Below are 15,267 nucleotides of genomic sequence, written 5' to 3'. Positions count from 1 at the left end.
AACAGCTGGAAGGTGGAAGGTTCCCCATTCCAACTTTATATCTTATCTGCCACCATTCTAATAGGAAACCATATGAGTTATGTATTGACCGGAAGTTGCATTCTGTATTCGTTCCTATGAGATGATCACAGTCTAATAGAATTTAAAGGAGAAGTCTGGCAAACATTTTTATTAAAGTATTGTATTGCCCCCCAATTGTTATACAAATTACCAATATACACTTATTACCTGAAATGCAGATGAAGTGCCTTTTCCCTGCACTTACTACTGCATCAAGGCTTCACTTCCTGGATAAAATGGTGATGTCACTTCCTGGATAACATGGTGATATCACTTTCTGGATAACATGGTGATGTTACGACCCGGCTACTAGAGCTGTGCGTGCTGTAGCTGCTGGAGAGGATGATGGCAGGGGGACACTGAGGGACACAGGGCTCTGGGGGGACACTGAGCATCCCTCTGCCATCATCCTCTCCAGCAGCCACAGCCCGCACAACTCCGGGAGTCGGGTCGTGACATCACCATTTTATCCAGGAAGTGACATTACCATTTTATCCAGGAAGTGACATTACCATTTTATCCAGGAAGTGACATCACCATTTTTATCCAGGAAGTGACATCACTATTTTATCCAGGACAAAAGATATTAAAAAATATTTTCGCCAGACTTCTCCCTTAACAAATAAAGATTGCATCTTTATTCCCGTTACACATTGCTTATTTTGTGCTTAAAAAAAAAGCAAAAACCATACAGACCATGCACCAGATTTATTATTTTTTTTATATACTTTTAGCAACTTGCTTTACAGTTCTGAAAGTTTCTACAAATAGGGGGTGGGGCTTAGCGGAGTTTTAAAATGTGCCATTTTGTGGCATAAGGAACAATCTAATTTTGTAAGCCTAAAAAGATGTCCCAAACCTATCAGACAGCGTGTACGACTATGACAGATTTGGTGCAGCTTCTGCCCGGTCTAGTTATAAGTTACAAGACAGTCATAATAAATGCCTTGCATTATAATCCGGTCAGAATGGTTCTGTAGAGATGTCATACACTGCATTGTATTATATCCAAAAAACTTCGCTTCTGTGAGTATATACAGAAAAAAACAGCCTGTAAAAGAATCGGCTGGATACTGAAAAATACAAAGTATGAAGAGCCAAAAAACATTACTCCGTATTTCGCACTTTAAATCAGAGCCGATAAACAATAATGTGAATAAGGCCTAACATACAGTATGTTGTGATATGCACACTATAGGTTTCCTTCAAATACTGTGCGTTGTTTGGCCACTATTTTGTATGTGATCGAAATAAAAAGTCGAGGAAGTTTAGAATTACATGGCATAAGTTATGTTGTAATGATCCAGAGTTACAGCCTGGCTTCCAATATATCTAGGACCAGCACTCTCCTATGCTGGCGACTATGGGCACGCTCCAGCCTGAAACGTATAGGCTAATACCATGTTCTGAATGGTTTAAGTGTGATCTATAAACTAAAGATTTTATGCTATTTAGAGTCCTGGCTCCTGGATTGACTTTGTGCTTGGTTTTCCGATTACCCATCAACACAAGCAAGGAAAGTGAGCTGGGAATCCCTTGTTTGCTCTTACCGCAGGGTCCAGAACTGCTTGTTGTTATTGGAACCAGTCAACAGCTTTTATTGTCGGAATCATCCCTAACATTTTTTGCTAAGCTCATACAATGCAGCAGGGCATTTTTTTTTACTATCTCGGATTACTGTACAGGGCCTGATGTAAAGACAGCACTTCCCAGAATGCAAATCATCAGAGAAATCTCTGTACAGACATTATGTCAGCAAGGAATGCTGGGACACTTCAGCTCTGAAGCCTGCGGTAATGCGAACACAGCTGCGGACTATAATAAAGGCTGCTAACTCTGGATCAGTACAAGACAAGTCAAGCAACGAATTTGCAGATTAATTCAATATGGAAAACGGTGTTCAAAGGGTAAAGTGTATGTCCGGGGCAAAATAAAAACTTCACACTGTGCCGGACCTTTCTGAAGCCTCTCGCTTTAGAACCAGCTGTTTTTCATACTTCTTTCAAAAGGAAGTTGCCCGACACCTAAGGGTTTATTCGCATACGTCCTGTGATCTGGAGCCACCAGTGGCGGATAAGCCAGATGCAAGATGATGCATTGCACCCAGCGTTTTCTCCAATGCTCCATAGGATCGAGTAGGGTGTGGTGTGGAAAATCAGTTAAAGGGGTTATCCAGTGCTACAAAAACATGGCCACTTTCTTTCAGAGACCACACGAATCTTGTCTCCAGTTCAGGTGCGGTTTGCAATTAATCCCCATTCACTTCAATGGAACTGAGCAGCAAAACCCCACCCAAGTTGGAGACAAGAGTTGGGCTGTCTCTGGAAGAAAGTGGCCATGTTTTTGTAGCGCTGGATAACCCCTTTAAAGATCTGGTGCAACCATGGTGGAAGGAGACTACAATGATAGATTAGACATATGTGAGCTCACCTTTACAGATACAGTGGAACTGTGACTATTTTATAGTCACTATTGCTATAATATTGCACTTTTCATCCAGCACACTGTGTTAAGAGACCGCCTGCTTTGCCAGTTGTCACGTATTTCTACAGGCAACCTTTGTGGATTATTAGTTATTTTTGCTTTATGTCCCTATTTCTAACTGTTTCAGCATGTGAAATCAGCATTGTGGGTTTTAGGACATTTTGGGTAAAAACTTTTTTTTCTCATTTATAAGACTCCTTGTGAAACCTAATACTGTGGTACCCCTGGTTTAAAGGGGTTATCCAGCGCTACAAAAACATGGCCACTTTCTTCCAGAGACAGCACCACTCTTGTCTCCAACTTGGGTGCAGGTTTTGATGCTCAGTTCCATTGAAGTGAATGGAGCTTAATTGCAAAGTGCACCTGAACTGGAGACAAGAGTCGTGTTGTCTCTTTAAGAAATTGGCCAAGTTTTTGTAGCACTGGATAACCCCTTTAAGAGTAACTTGGATTGAGAGCGCTTTGCAAGAAGAGATCACAGTTTTTCTAAATTGTCACTTGGTTTAAGAGCATTGCTTTGGTTTAAGAGCTCCCTGTACTGGGTGGGAGGGGGAGTGGGAGAGGGGCATGGTCTGCATAGTGGGGTCTACAGCACTGTTCTCTGACCCAGGAAGTCTCCCTCACCTTCCAAATCATAGCAGATCCACTTCAGGCTGGGGCTTACATCAGGGGACAGGACTGTGGAGGTAATCTCTTCATAGCTGTAACCCCTCTCTCCCCGGACAGAGAGCGCTGTTATACTGTGCCCACATCTGCTCTGCCCATTCCTTCATGCTCCCTGCAGTCTCTGTTAGCCCTTGTGTTTTGCATCCTCTCCATTCCTGCTATAATGTTCCTGCGCTCACACTCAGCTATACACACTGCTGCTATAATGTGCCTGCACTTACACTCAGCTATACACACTGCTTCTATAATGTGCCTGCACTTACACTCAGCTATACACACTGCTTCTATAATGTGCCTGTACTTACACTCAGCTATACACACTGCTTCTATAATGTGCCTGTACTTACACTCAGCTATACACCATGATGCTATAATGTGCCTGCACTTACATTCAGCTATACAAACTGCTGCTATAATGCTCTGTTAAAATCGCTTGTACTATAGATATTTATTGTTTTTAGAAAAATGACCCTGAAATGACAGTTCCGCTTTAAGTCCAGCTTGAATTTAATCTAGGGCCCATTAAAGAATATTGCTATTGCCTAAACTTCTAGGTTCACTTTAGATGGCTGAGGCTGCTGTAATCACAAGTCTTTACCACTTGCTGCTTGTGTGAATAAGACAACCAAGTTATTTCAGCTTTACATCACTACTAGAACCGAGCAATCCTTGAGAATGCTCGGGTTTGTCTAAACCTGAATGCTCTGCATTTAATTACCAGTGGACGAAGAAGTTGGATGCAGCCCTACGGAGTCTTGGAAAACGTGGATACAGCCTTTGGCCTTTTTCTGTATCCATGTTTTCCAGACAGCCTTAGGGCTACATCCAACTTCTTGGTCTAAACTGTGGTCTTCTAATTCTTCTAGTGAGGGATAACCACTTCTAGACTCACTTTAGATGGTTGATAAATGTTAAAGCGAATGTACCATCAGCTTTTCACATAGATAGAACGGCGCTAGCACGGGGAAGCCGGTGCCAAGGTCCTTTTTTGCACTGTGGCCCGGTTCCTGCCATTCAATTCCCGGGCATCGGCCAGGGGTGAAGAAATGGAGGCAGGCCAGCCTGCCCTCAGTGTGAGGAAAACCCCGCTCCATTCGAGTCAACTCCAATTCTCCATGTGCCACTGACGGTACATTCACTTTAACTGTAATTATTCAATAACTGTTGAATATTTTATGCAAACGTCCACCTATATGAGTTGGAGAACTGCTCTCCATTACCTCAAGCTGTATTTAACATGAGCATCATTATGCAGAACATTTGTAACATATCCTCTTTAAGCCTATACATGTCTAATGGTAATTTACTTAGATAATATGGGCCATCCAAACATATTCATTTGAGCACAATATATGTTTTTAATTTGGTTAAGTTGAAAGATTAAACAAACATTTAACATTTCCCTCTATGTTTATGGCATGAAATTGAGTTTACTGCATATATAATCAATTAAAGGAAAGTAATAAAAATGCCCCGCTCACATTGAGCAACAACAGAAGATGATACAGTAGATACAGGGAGCCAGGTTTCCATGTGTTAGTCCCTTAGGGAAGGCAAATTCTGAATCGTTCCCAGTAAGGAAAATAACCAGAAAGCTTCTGTAAGAAATCTCGTCTGGGTTTTATAGTTTTCTTGTTTTTTATTGAGTTTCGAAGTGTGCGCTAAAAAAGAAAAAAAGGGTAGCGTGCAACACAAAAAAGTGCACAAGGATGCGGTCTATCGCAAGCACACTCTTAAAAAAGATAGGCCCCCAACACACCAATTTGCCTTCCGGGGCCAAAAGGCACCTGCAAAGGTCCAGGACAAATGTCCTCTCTCAGCCAAAGCCAAGAGAAGACCAGAAATGCCTACTGATCACGTCAAGGCGTCAGCTCAAGTGTTCTCTGTTCGCCTTATCCAATCAAAGGTGGTATCTCCCGAAGGAGAAGTGGGGGTGCAGATGGCCATACATGCCTCCCCTAGACTTCCAGGGAGTCCCCTAATTAGTGACCGCAACCCGTAAGATCCTTGTGACATACAGACGTGGAAAAGTAAACACACAGTGACAAAAATAAAAAGAATCAGATGTGTACCAGGAAGTACAGCCCGGACGTCTGGCCAAATCTATAAAAATTGGTGGCTCTCAACAGCCAGAAGAAGGAAAGCTAAAGGTGCGTGCTCTGTGCCATCTCTCAGTGGGTGGACCACACAGTTAGTTCAGGTACCCTGGGGTCACAACTCCCAGGGCACTTCTGCATCTCGATTCTCAACCCTCTCAAACCCCATGGCCTAGATCCAGATGGTCAGGCCCGTTTCTGCCATGAGGCAGACTGAGGCTTCTGCCTCAGGCGGCAGCTCCTGTGATCCTCCAGGGGGCGGCAGAATCTTCTCTGCCGCTGTCATTTTAGTGAAGTTTATCTTCACTAAAATGACAGCAGCCCCGACCCCTATCAGTGCTGAGTGCCTGGCCGCCCCCTGCCGCCCTCCCCAGGAACTGCCGGGCTCCGTCTCTCTGATGTGTGACGTCACCTGGCAGTCTTCCTGAGGATTGGAAGAGCCTGCACAGCCGGCCACAGCGGCTCCACATGCTGATCCCTCCTCTTCCCCAGTGAGTATGATAACAGGGCAGGGGGGGGGGAGGCTGAGGGTGGTGATTGATTGTAGTGGGGGATGGGGGGATCATCTGGAGGGTGGGGGTCAGGTCTCAGAGCCCAGGAGGGAGCCATGTGTAAGCCAGAGCAAGATCTGTAGCTCAGGCATTACAGCTGTGTTGTGCTCGGTGTATGAGCCCAGTCAGAGCCCGTCCAGGCAGTGGAGTGTGAAGATTGGAGTGTGTGCACACTGGAAAGCACATCATGCGTCCTTGTGACAGCTTAATGCCTATCTGGGTGATGTAGAGGCTGTATGCTGATAACAGTAGCAGAGCCCTGTGGTATCCTGTCAGTGTGTGCTCCTCCTGTGCTGGACTCCAGCCACCCCCCCCCCCTACTATACCCCACTGTATACCCTAGTCTGAGGCATAGTGGTGCAGATGGTAAATAGCAGCACATGTGGATATATATGTACCCTGGGGGCCCCAGTATACATATACATCCACATGTGCTGCTATATACCACCACTATGCCCCAGTGTACCCATATATCCACATGTGCTGCTATATACCACCTGCACCACTATGCCTCAGTGTACATATATACATTTGCTACTATATACTACCCCCTCCACCAATATACTACAGTGTACATATACACATGTGCTGCTATATACCACACTATACTGCTAAATAGTGTGGAGCTGCCATGCTGTGCACACTAGTTAGTAATGAAGCGCACAGCTTGTCTGGATCCTCAGCCCCTCTATATGCTGGAACTTGTAGTACAATAATTACATGACTGGTTCTTTATAAAGTAAGAGGTATTTGAGGTTCTGCAGCAGCTGAGGTGTAGGATGAGGTTCTGCAGCAGCTGAGGTGTAGGATGAGGTTCTGCAGCAGCTGAGGTGTATTAAAATGTTCTGCAGCAGCTGAGGTGTATGATGAGATTCTGCAGCAGCTGAGGTGTATGATGAGATTCTGCAGCATCTGAGGTGCAGTATGATGTTCTGCAGCAGCTGAGGTGTAGTATGAGGTTCTGCAGCAGCTGAGGTGTATGATGAGGTTCTGCAGCAGCTGAGGTGTATGATGAGATTCTGCAGCAGCTGAGGTGTATGATGAGGTTCTGCAGCAGCTGAGGTGTATGATGAGGTTCTGCAGCAGCTGAGGTGTATGATGAGGTTCTGCAGCAGCTGAGGTGTATGATGAGATTCTGCAGAACATCATAATACATAATGAGAAAATAATAAGATTACTAATAGCTGAGGTATCGACGTGAGAATACGTGAGAATAGTTCCTACACAATTGACTCTAGTATCGGGGGACGGGGGGGGGCGCCATTTTAATTTTCGCCTCAGGCAGCAGAAAAGCTAGAATCGGCCCTGCAGATGGTCATGGTATTTTGGGGAGGCTGCTCTGTCCTACAGCCCACCCCTCAACCCCTATTCCATCTATGTGGTTCTCTGCTCACTTAAGAACAGATACTACACTTGATCTTAGCCAAAAGGCTAAGAAGCGATTTTAGATCTTATGGTTTGGTGTAACAGATGATGGTGGTAATGTTAATACAGGTTTGCGTATATGAATATATTTTATTTTAGTGGGCCAAAGGGTTTACTAACTCTTATTAAGGAGAGTTTGTCATAAAGACGTATGGAGACTTACAGACCATTGCTGCTCCATAGAGAATTCTTGGAAGCAAGAAAATGCTAAATAGCTTTCACACCTCTTGAGCAAAGAGATGTCCCTTCAACTCAAGTCTTAGGGTACTACTACACAAAGCGATTTTTCAACGATCAACAATCTCAAACGACCGCTATGGCGAACGACCTGAAATAGTTTACCCAATTACACAGAACGATGATCGTTACTTATCAACATTCTTGCGGTCGGCTTGTCGTCGCTATTGCGTTTGTCGCTACTGCGAACGACCAAGCGACGTCTTGTTCCATGAAAACCATTTGCAAACAATACACAATAAAAATAGGTCCAAATTCTATCAAACATCGTCCCGTGTAATAGGGCCCTTACTCAATCTAGGAGCCTCAAAACATTGACTGGGGATTTTATGCCAAGCCAAAAATCTTTCATTTTGGAGAGACTGTTTGGTTTGGCAAAAAATTCCCAGTCAATGTTTTGAGGCTCCTAGATTGAGTGAGACTTAACTTGAAGGGACATCTTTTTGCTTAACAGGTGTGAGAGCTATTCTGCATATACTTTCTTCCCTTATTTTATTTTTCAAACCCTTAATTGAAAAAAAAAAAACTCTGCTAAGTTAAGCTAAAACTTTCCAGTTTCCCAGGACTGGATCCAGCTTTCCCAGGCACCCGGAGAGGAGCTGCACAGAGTTCAAAGGCAGCAGGCTGACTAGCCGACCACCGAGCCTAGCGAAGCGCTTGGCTAGTACTCTAAATTCGCTCATCCCATGTCTAGTCATATGCCAGATAAATGGGCTTGATAAGATTTTTTTTTTATTGACGGTCTATCCTTAAAGACCGTCACTATCTGATCGGAGGGGAGGCCTGAAACCTGGCACCCTTGTTATCAGCTGCTCATTAGCGCCCCAGAACTATCATACATAGTGAGCAGAGCCAGCAGCAGATAGCTCCATACACTGTGTAGTGACCGTGCTGGATTAATGCAGCTCAGCTTCAACAATGACTTTGATAAGATACTATTGGCCGATCCTGAGCATAAAAAGTTCTTCTTCCTGTTCTAGTGAATGAGGTCATGTTGCAGTTTGATGCAGGGCTGGCGATGGGGAGCAGAGTTGTGCAAGGTACAACTTTGAAGAGGGTGCAGTTCCACCATGCACAATGCAAATGGCCACCATTTGCATTCGGCAGTTAAAGGAGAAGTCCCGCGAAATTCAAAAAAGGGAGCAAAGCAGAGGGGTGCAGGTAATTACTGGTGCAGGACAGCAGCAGCTGTCAACAGGATCCGGGAGCAGCGCTACGGGGCACAAGGACAGGTAAGTACTTTATTATTTTCCTGCTCTACCCTGCCTTACATTTTTGAATTTCGCTAGACTTCTTTTTTTTTTTTTTAATTCTTTATTTACTGAGAACACGGGAGAGGCGCGGCAACACGCCCGCCAGACCCAGCAAGCCAGCCAAAAAGAAGGAGAGCAGGGTGCACAGAGGTAACAAATAATAGAATCAACAGTTGCATATCATACAGAAACCGAAGGGCACAGACAATGTACCGCGGCCCGCGGACCTGGCAGGGAGGCCCAGCCCACCCCGTCCCCCAGACATTTTATGCATAAAGGAGAAAGAGACCGCACCCAAGGGGACAGGCTGGGAGCGGGTGAAGGAGGAAGGGGGGGGGGGGGGGGGAGGGGAGGGGGGAGGGGAAGTGGGAGAGCAACAGAAGGGAGGGGGGGGGGCAAAAACGAAAGGGGAGAGGGGGAAGACAATGGAAGAGAGGGGAGGGAGACAAACACAGTCGCACACTGGAACATACGCCCGGGCAGGGGGGGGGGGGGGAAGGAGGAGGGGAAAGGGGCCAGGAAACGTCCCCACCTCCAGCGCACGGGTTTGAGGGAAGCCCCTGGTCGCGCCAGGGGGGGAGCCAGGCAACCGACAACATTCTGTGGGTCCCCAGGGCGGGGGGGGGGTCAATCTGAAGATGGATCGCTCACCAAAGCAGCGTATTCCAGAGTGTCCTTGAAGGACATCCAGGCAAACCAGGTGTTGCGAAACTTGTCTTGAGTATTATGCAAGGAGGAGGTGAGGTCCTCCATGTACATGAGATCATTAACCTTGGAGACCCACAGGGATATTGGCGGGGGGATGCCCTTTTTCCAATAAAGAGGGACACATGCCCTCGCGGCCATGACCAGAAAGCGCAGGAGAGATTTCCTATATTTAGAGATTGGGAGTGCACAGTGGTGCAAGAGGAAAAGGGACGGAGTTAGTTCCAGCTGGCTACCAGTTACCTGGCGTGTAACTCCCTTCACCAAATCCCAAAAGGGCTTCAAGACAGGGCATGACCAAAAAACGTGCAGGTGGGTGCCCTCAGAAGCACCGCACCGCCAGCACACCGGATGCACCCGAGGCCAGATTGAATGTAACTTAGTAGGCACTCTGTACCAACAGGTCAGTATTTTATAGCCCGTTTCTTGCAAGGCGGAGCTCAAGGACGACTTGTGTACCAAAATTAGGATGCGTTCTCTCTGTTGTGGGGTGAGTGTCAAGTTCAGGTCGGTCTCCTATTTAGCAAATAGTCAGGAGGGGGCTGGTCCGGGGGGGACAGAAGAGCAGAGTATGTGAGGGAGAGGGAGTGTCTCAGCGGGCCGGAGTCTAGGCAAAGAGCTTCAAAGTGGGTCCTAGAGGTGTCAAAAGAGGAGGGATCAGGTAGAGTGAGCAGAAAGTGGCGCAGTTGGGCCACGCGCCATGAACCCAGGGGGACCGGGTCTGTCTGCGTCTGCAGTGTCACGGGGGAGGCCCAGTCGGCACCCGTCAGGAACGTGTCCACTCTGCATTTCCCCGCTGTCGCCCAGGCCCGAAAGACCGGGTCCTCCACCCCAGGGGCAAACATCGGATTCCCCAAGATCGGGAATTGAGCAGAATGTAGCGGGAGAAGGTAGGAGCGGCAGGAGGAGCTAGCACATGCCAGTAGGGTGGGGCCAATAGTGGGGTGTGACCTCAATCTGACCAAATGCGATAGGTGTATCCACGGGGTGCATTTGAGAGGAGTGCTGGTGAAGGACTGCTCTAGACCCACCCAGGGCTTAGTATCTGCGTGGCGGCACCAATCAATAACTCGAGTCAGCAGGGCCGCTGTATGGTAAGCTCGAAAGTCGGGCAGGCCGAGGCCTCCAGCATTCTTAGGGCGGTGCAGAACTGTCCGCCGGAGGCGAGGGTGTTGATTGTTCCATATAAATTTAATCTGCATGGAGGTGAGCGTCTTGAAAAAGGATGTGGGAATGCGAGTCGGGATGCACTGGAAGAAATAGAGGAGCTTGGGGAGGATGTTCATTTTGAGAATCGAGCATCTACCAAACCAGGAGAAAAACCCCCGGGTCCACACCGCGCACTGTCCCTGTATCTTGGCGAGAAGGGGCGGAAAGTTTAAAGCATATAATTTGGTAAGGTCCGCCGGGAGAGAGATTCCCAAATAGCGGATAGCTGAAGAGGCCCATCGGAACCGGAAGGAGGACCTGAGCGACGACACCAACCCACCTGGCAGGCCGATATTAAGGGCCTCTGAGAAATTAATCTTATAGTTGGACAGCTGGGAGAACGTCTCGAGATCAGTCATCAGGTTGGGCAGAGAGACGACCGGGTTGGAAATAAAAAATAACAAGTCGTCAGCGTAAGCCGCCACTTTGTGGGTGGTGCCGCGCACAGGCACCCCCCCCGATATCCGGGTTAGTCCTAATTTTGCAAAGCAAGGGTTCTAGGGTTAAAATGAAGATGAGGGAGGATAATGGGCAACCCTGTCTTGTGCCATTTCTTATTGCAAAGTCCTCTGAGAGGAGGCCGTTCACTCTCACCTTGGCAGAGGGGTTGCTGTATAGCGCAGCGATCCATTTCATAAAGTTGGGACCCAGGCCTAAATATCGCAACACCTCCATCATGAAGGGCCAATTGACCCTATCAAATGCCTTCTCGGCGTCAGTAGACAGGAGCATAAGAGGCAAATCCGTGGTCTTAGCTTTATGGATAAGGTCAATGGCCTTTATGGTGTTGTCCCTTGCCTCTCTGCCCGGCATGAAACCCACCTGATCAGAGTGAACGACTCCCCCCAGCAAGGTGGAGAGACGGGTTGCCAAAATTTGAGAGAATAGTTTTAAGTCCACGTTTAATAACGAGATGGGGCGGTAGCTGCCGCATTGTGAGGGATCCTTTCCCTCCTTAGGGATTACAGCAATGTGCCGCGTGTGGAATCCGGGGGCAATGCTCCCGAGCCAGAGATCGAGTTAAAGGCCAGCAGGAAATGTGGAGCTAGAAGGTCTTGGAAAGATTTGTAATAGGCCAAAGATAGGCCGTCAGGGCCTGGGGTTTTACCCGTAGGGGATTCCTTAATGGCCAGAGAGAGCTCTGTTTGGGAAATGGGCTCCTCCGGGCCCTCCAGCGCACCAGACTCTAAGTGGCAGAGGCCTGACTCCGTAAGATAACGCTGAATGCGCTCCCTAAAACCCCCACTCATTACATTCGGGTTGGATCCATCAATGGAATATAGGTCTGCGTAAAAATCTCGGAACGCGCCAGCGATATCATCAGGGAGATGTGCCGTTGTGCCCTGACCAGTCTGTATCTTAGGGATGTAAGACCTTGCCTGTTGCGCTACGCAACGCCCTAGCCAACGCTCTGCCAGGTTTGTTACCATGTTCATAATAAAAGTGTCTGCACTTAGACAGGGTGGCTTTGGCGTTGTGAAGCAAGTGGGCACGCAATTCATCACGCTTCTGAATGAGAGCAGCAGTGCAATCCTGGGTCTGGGCCCCCTTATGAGCCACTTCGAGCTCTCTCAATTGATCTAGTAGCTTCATTGTTTTCAGGGTCCTATTCTTCTTAAGGCGAGCCCCGTGTTTCACCAGCACTCCCCTCACCACACATTTATGTGCTTCCCACACCACTGTTGGGGACGTCTCCGTCGCTAAGTTGTCTTGGAAGTAATGTGTCAGTGTGGTTTCCACGTCTTTCCTGACCACCACGTCCTGGAGAAGAGATGAATTTAGTCTCCATTGCCACTGAGGCCGTTGGAGAGCCGGTAGTGACAGACTGACCACCACCAGGGCATGATCTGAGAATGTGATGCTGTCAATCAGTGCCCGGTTCAGTAAGCCGAGGTCTCGGTGGTGAAGAAAGAAGTAGTCAAGCCTAGAATAGACATTGTGGGCCTGGGAGAAGAACGTGTAATCTCGGTCCCTGGGATGGCAGAGGCGCCATGTGTCCACCAACCTGTGGTCATGCAGTGTATTACTAATGCGCCCCATTGTTGCCTGACTGAAATGTGTACGACCCGCGGAGGTGTCCAACTGAGGGTCCAACACTATGTTAAAGTCTCCCCCCAGCACCAGCATCCCCTCTGAAAAGTCGTCCAGGAGCTCCAGCATCGCGGATAGGGCACGAGCTTGGCCCGTCGTAGGTAAGTAAAATGAGGCAAAGGTGAAAAGATGCGCAGCGATGCGGCCCTTCAAGAGCACCACCCTACCTTCCTCATCCGTACGTGTCTCCACGTGCTCCCAGGGGAGGCTCCTGGAAACCAAGATGCACGAGCCACAGGATTTGGGATTTGGTGAGAAGCTGTGGTAGGCATGGACTTCTCCTTTAACTTCCTACAGTTAGGGGAAAACTCTAGTAACAGACGAACAACAAAACAACACAGGAAAGGAGGAAGGAGCTTATTCATTTCTATATGCAGAAGAAGGAGAACTTTGGCTCGCTACCTGTAATCTGTGAGTCTCCAGTGGATTTTCACTGTCCCAGAAAAGTAAATCAAGGTTTTCCTGTCATTGTAGAAGCTCAGTGCTTAATGTAAACTCCTTCCTTGTGCTCTCACTGTTTCTTTCTTCTTACATAGCACCTTGCAAAGTCTGTACAGGAACCCCATCATCCCCTAGCACAGAGCCAGCCCGTTGACTTCAGAGCACTTACACCAGCACTATGTAATGTCATAGTAGTAAGAAATAAGTGCTGTGATTGGCCAAACATGTGAGGCAACGGAAAAACCTGTGTGTGTCTTGCTGATGAACAGTCCAGCTCTGGTCCTCAAAATGGAGAGACTGACAAATAGCTTTGCATATGGAGGCGTAATATCAGCAGTGAGAGCACTAAAAATCACTTTTCCACCAATTTTATCACAACAAAATTGTGCAAAACAACAGGCACCTTTTAAGTAACTGAAGACACGGGGCAGATGAGAAGAGAGATGATTTCAGATGTGACAAACTTTCTATGTCCATCCTATGAAGAGCCCACCCACCAAGCACAGTTACAGAGATGTAATGCACATTTATAGAAAAGCACTACATCTAATACTCATACATTAGATCAACTATGAATACCATAACTGCCTCATGTAATAGAGACTGAGATCAACCATGAAGGAGCAAATGCATCTGTTTCTATGTCTATTTTTGTAACAACTACATTGCTATTGCTCCACAATGAACAAAAAAAAATCATAAACTTAAAGGGGTTGTCCAGCGATTTTTTTTTCTTTCAAATCAACTGTCATCAGAAAGTTATATAGATTTATCATTTACTTAAATTAAAAATCTCAAGTCTTCCCATACTTATTAGCTACTGTATGTCCTACAGGAAGTGTTGTTTTATTTACATTCAGACACAGTGCTCTCTGCTGCCACCTCTGTCCATGTAAGGAACTGTCCAGAGCAGTAGCAAATCCCCATAGAAAACTCTGCTCTGGACAGGTAATGTCTCGGCCAGAGGTGGCAGCAGAGAGCACTGTGTCTGAATGTAAATAAAACAATATTTCCTGCAGAACATCCAGCAGCTTATAATTAAGGGAAGACTTGAGATTTTTAAATAGAGGTATATTACAAATCTATAACTTTCTGACACTAGTTGATTTGAAAGAAATAATTTTTCGCTGAACAACCCCTTTAAACGCCTCCTCAATGTTTCCTAATTTATAAGCAATAAATGAGAAATTGTTATAGACCATAGAGAGGAAAGACAATTAGAGTCCCCACATGTTTCACTAGCTACATACCAGCTTCTGCAGGGGTGAAATAGTCTACTTGTTGGCTTACGGTTTCAAAGATGAGTATATGTGTGTGTGTGTGTGTGTGTGTGTGTGTGTGTGTGCGCAAGGATGTGTGTGTAAACTACTTTGGAAGTATAAGATAACAGGAAGTACTATGACTGTGCCCAACAAGGGGGACAATGGGTCAGGGGACCTATGTCTGAACCAAAGACAACACATGGACACGACATGGACAGCAAACTGCAGAACACCCTGGTTTTTGGAAGCTATTGATCTCTGCATCATCCCATTTCTTACAGATCGGTAATGCCGCCACAGAGGAAAAGGAGAGCCAGGTTAGACGCAGGGCTCCCATCTGAGCAGTTGTATTATTATGTTACAATGGATTCTTTGTGGAGATAATTGGAGTGACCGCCTTTAATTGCTGATTTATATACTTTCCTGTTGACAGTAACCGGGGCTGGAGGGAGCTCAATAATGTATTTTCTTTAATAAAAGTGGTTGATTTCTGGTTCTGTATGCTCCCCCACATGGGGATTTAAACTTGGGTATAGTAATCTTTATTATTTTAGGACTGGCAAGGGATTAACTCTGGTAATATCTTATTCAGCAATATAGAAATTATATTAAGATTTTTTTCCCCCAGAACCATCAGAATCAAAACATTTCAGTAAAGCAGATATTGCAGGTTTTCCCTCAGCACTCACCCAGTATCAATATACTGTATTATTACTGTAGTCTAGGACCGGGCTGCTTTTATTGAGTGTTCCTACCAGTTGTGGCTCACTTCTGGAGAAAACATATA

General features: G+C 46.5%; 1 protein-coding gene and 1 pseudogene across 1 annotated transcript in view; both read right to left on the bottom strand.

The window, feature by feature from the left end:
* The window catches only part of SKAP1 (src kinase associated phosphoprotein 1), a 265,174-nt gene that overhangs the window by 11,490 nt on the left and 238,417 nt on the right, over positions 1 to 15,267 (bottom strand). The gene's annotated exons all lie outside the window — the stretch shown is intronic.
* Positions 7,234 to 7,300, bottom strand: LOC138773662 (U2 spliceosomal RNA; annotated as a pseudogene).

Source organism: Dendropsophus ebraccatus, chromosome 14, assembly GCF_027789765.1.
Source record: "Dendropsophus ebraccatus isolate aDenEbr1 chromosome 14, aDenEbr1.pat, whole genome shotgun sequence".
Lineage (NCBI taxonomy): Eukaryota > Metazoa > Chordata > Amphibia > Anura > Hylidae > Dendropsophus > Dendropsophus ebraccatus.
Note: the sequence above shows the minus strand (reverse complement) of the source record. Positions and strands in the feature narration are given on the sequence as shown.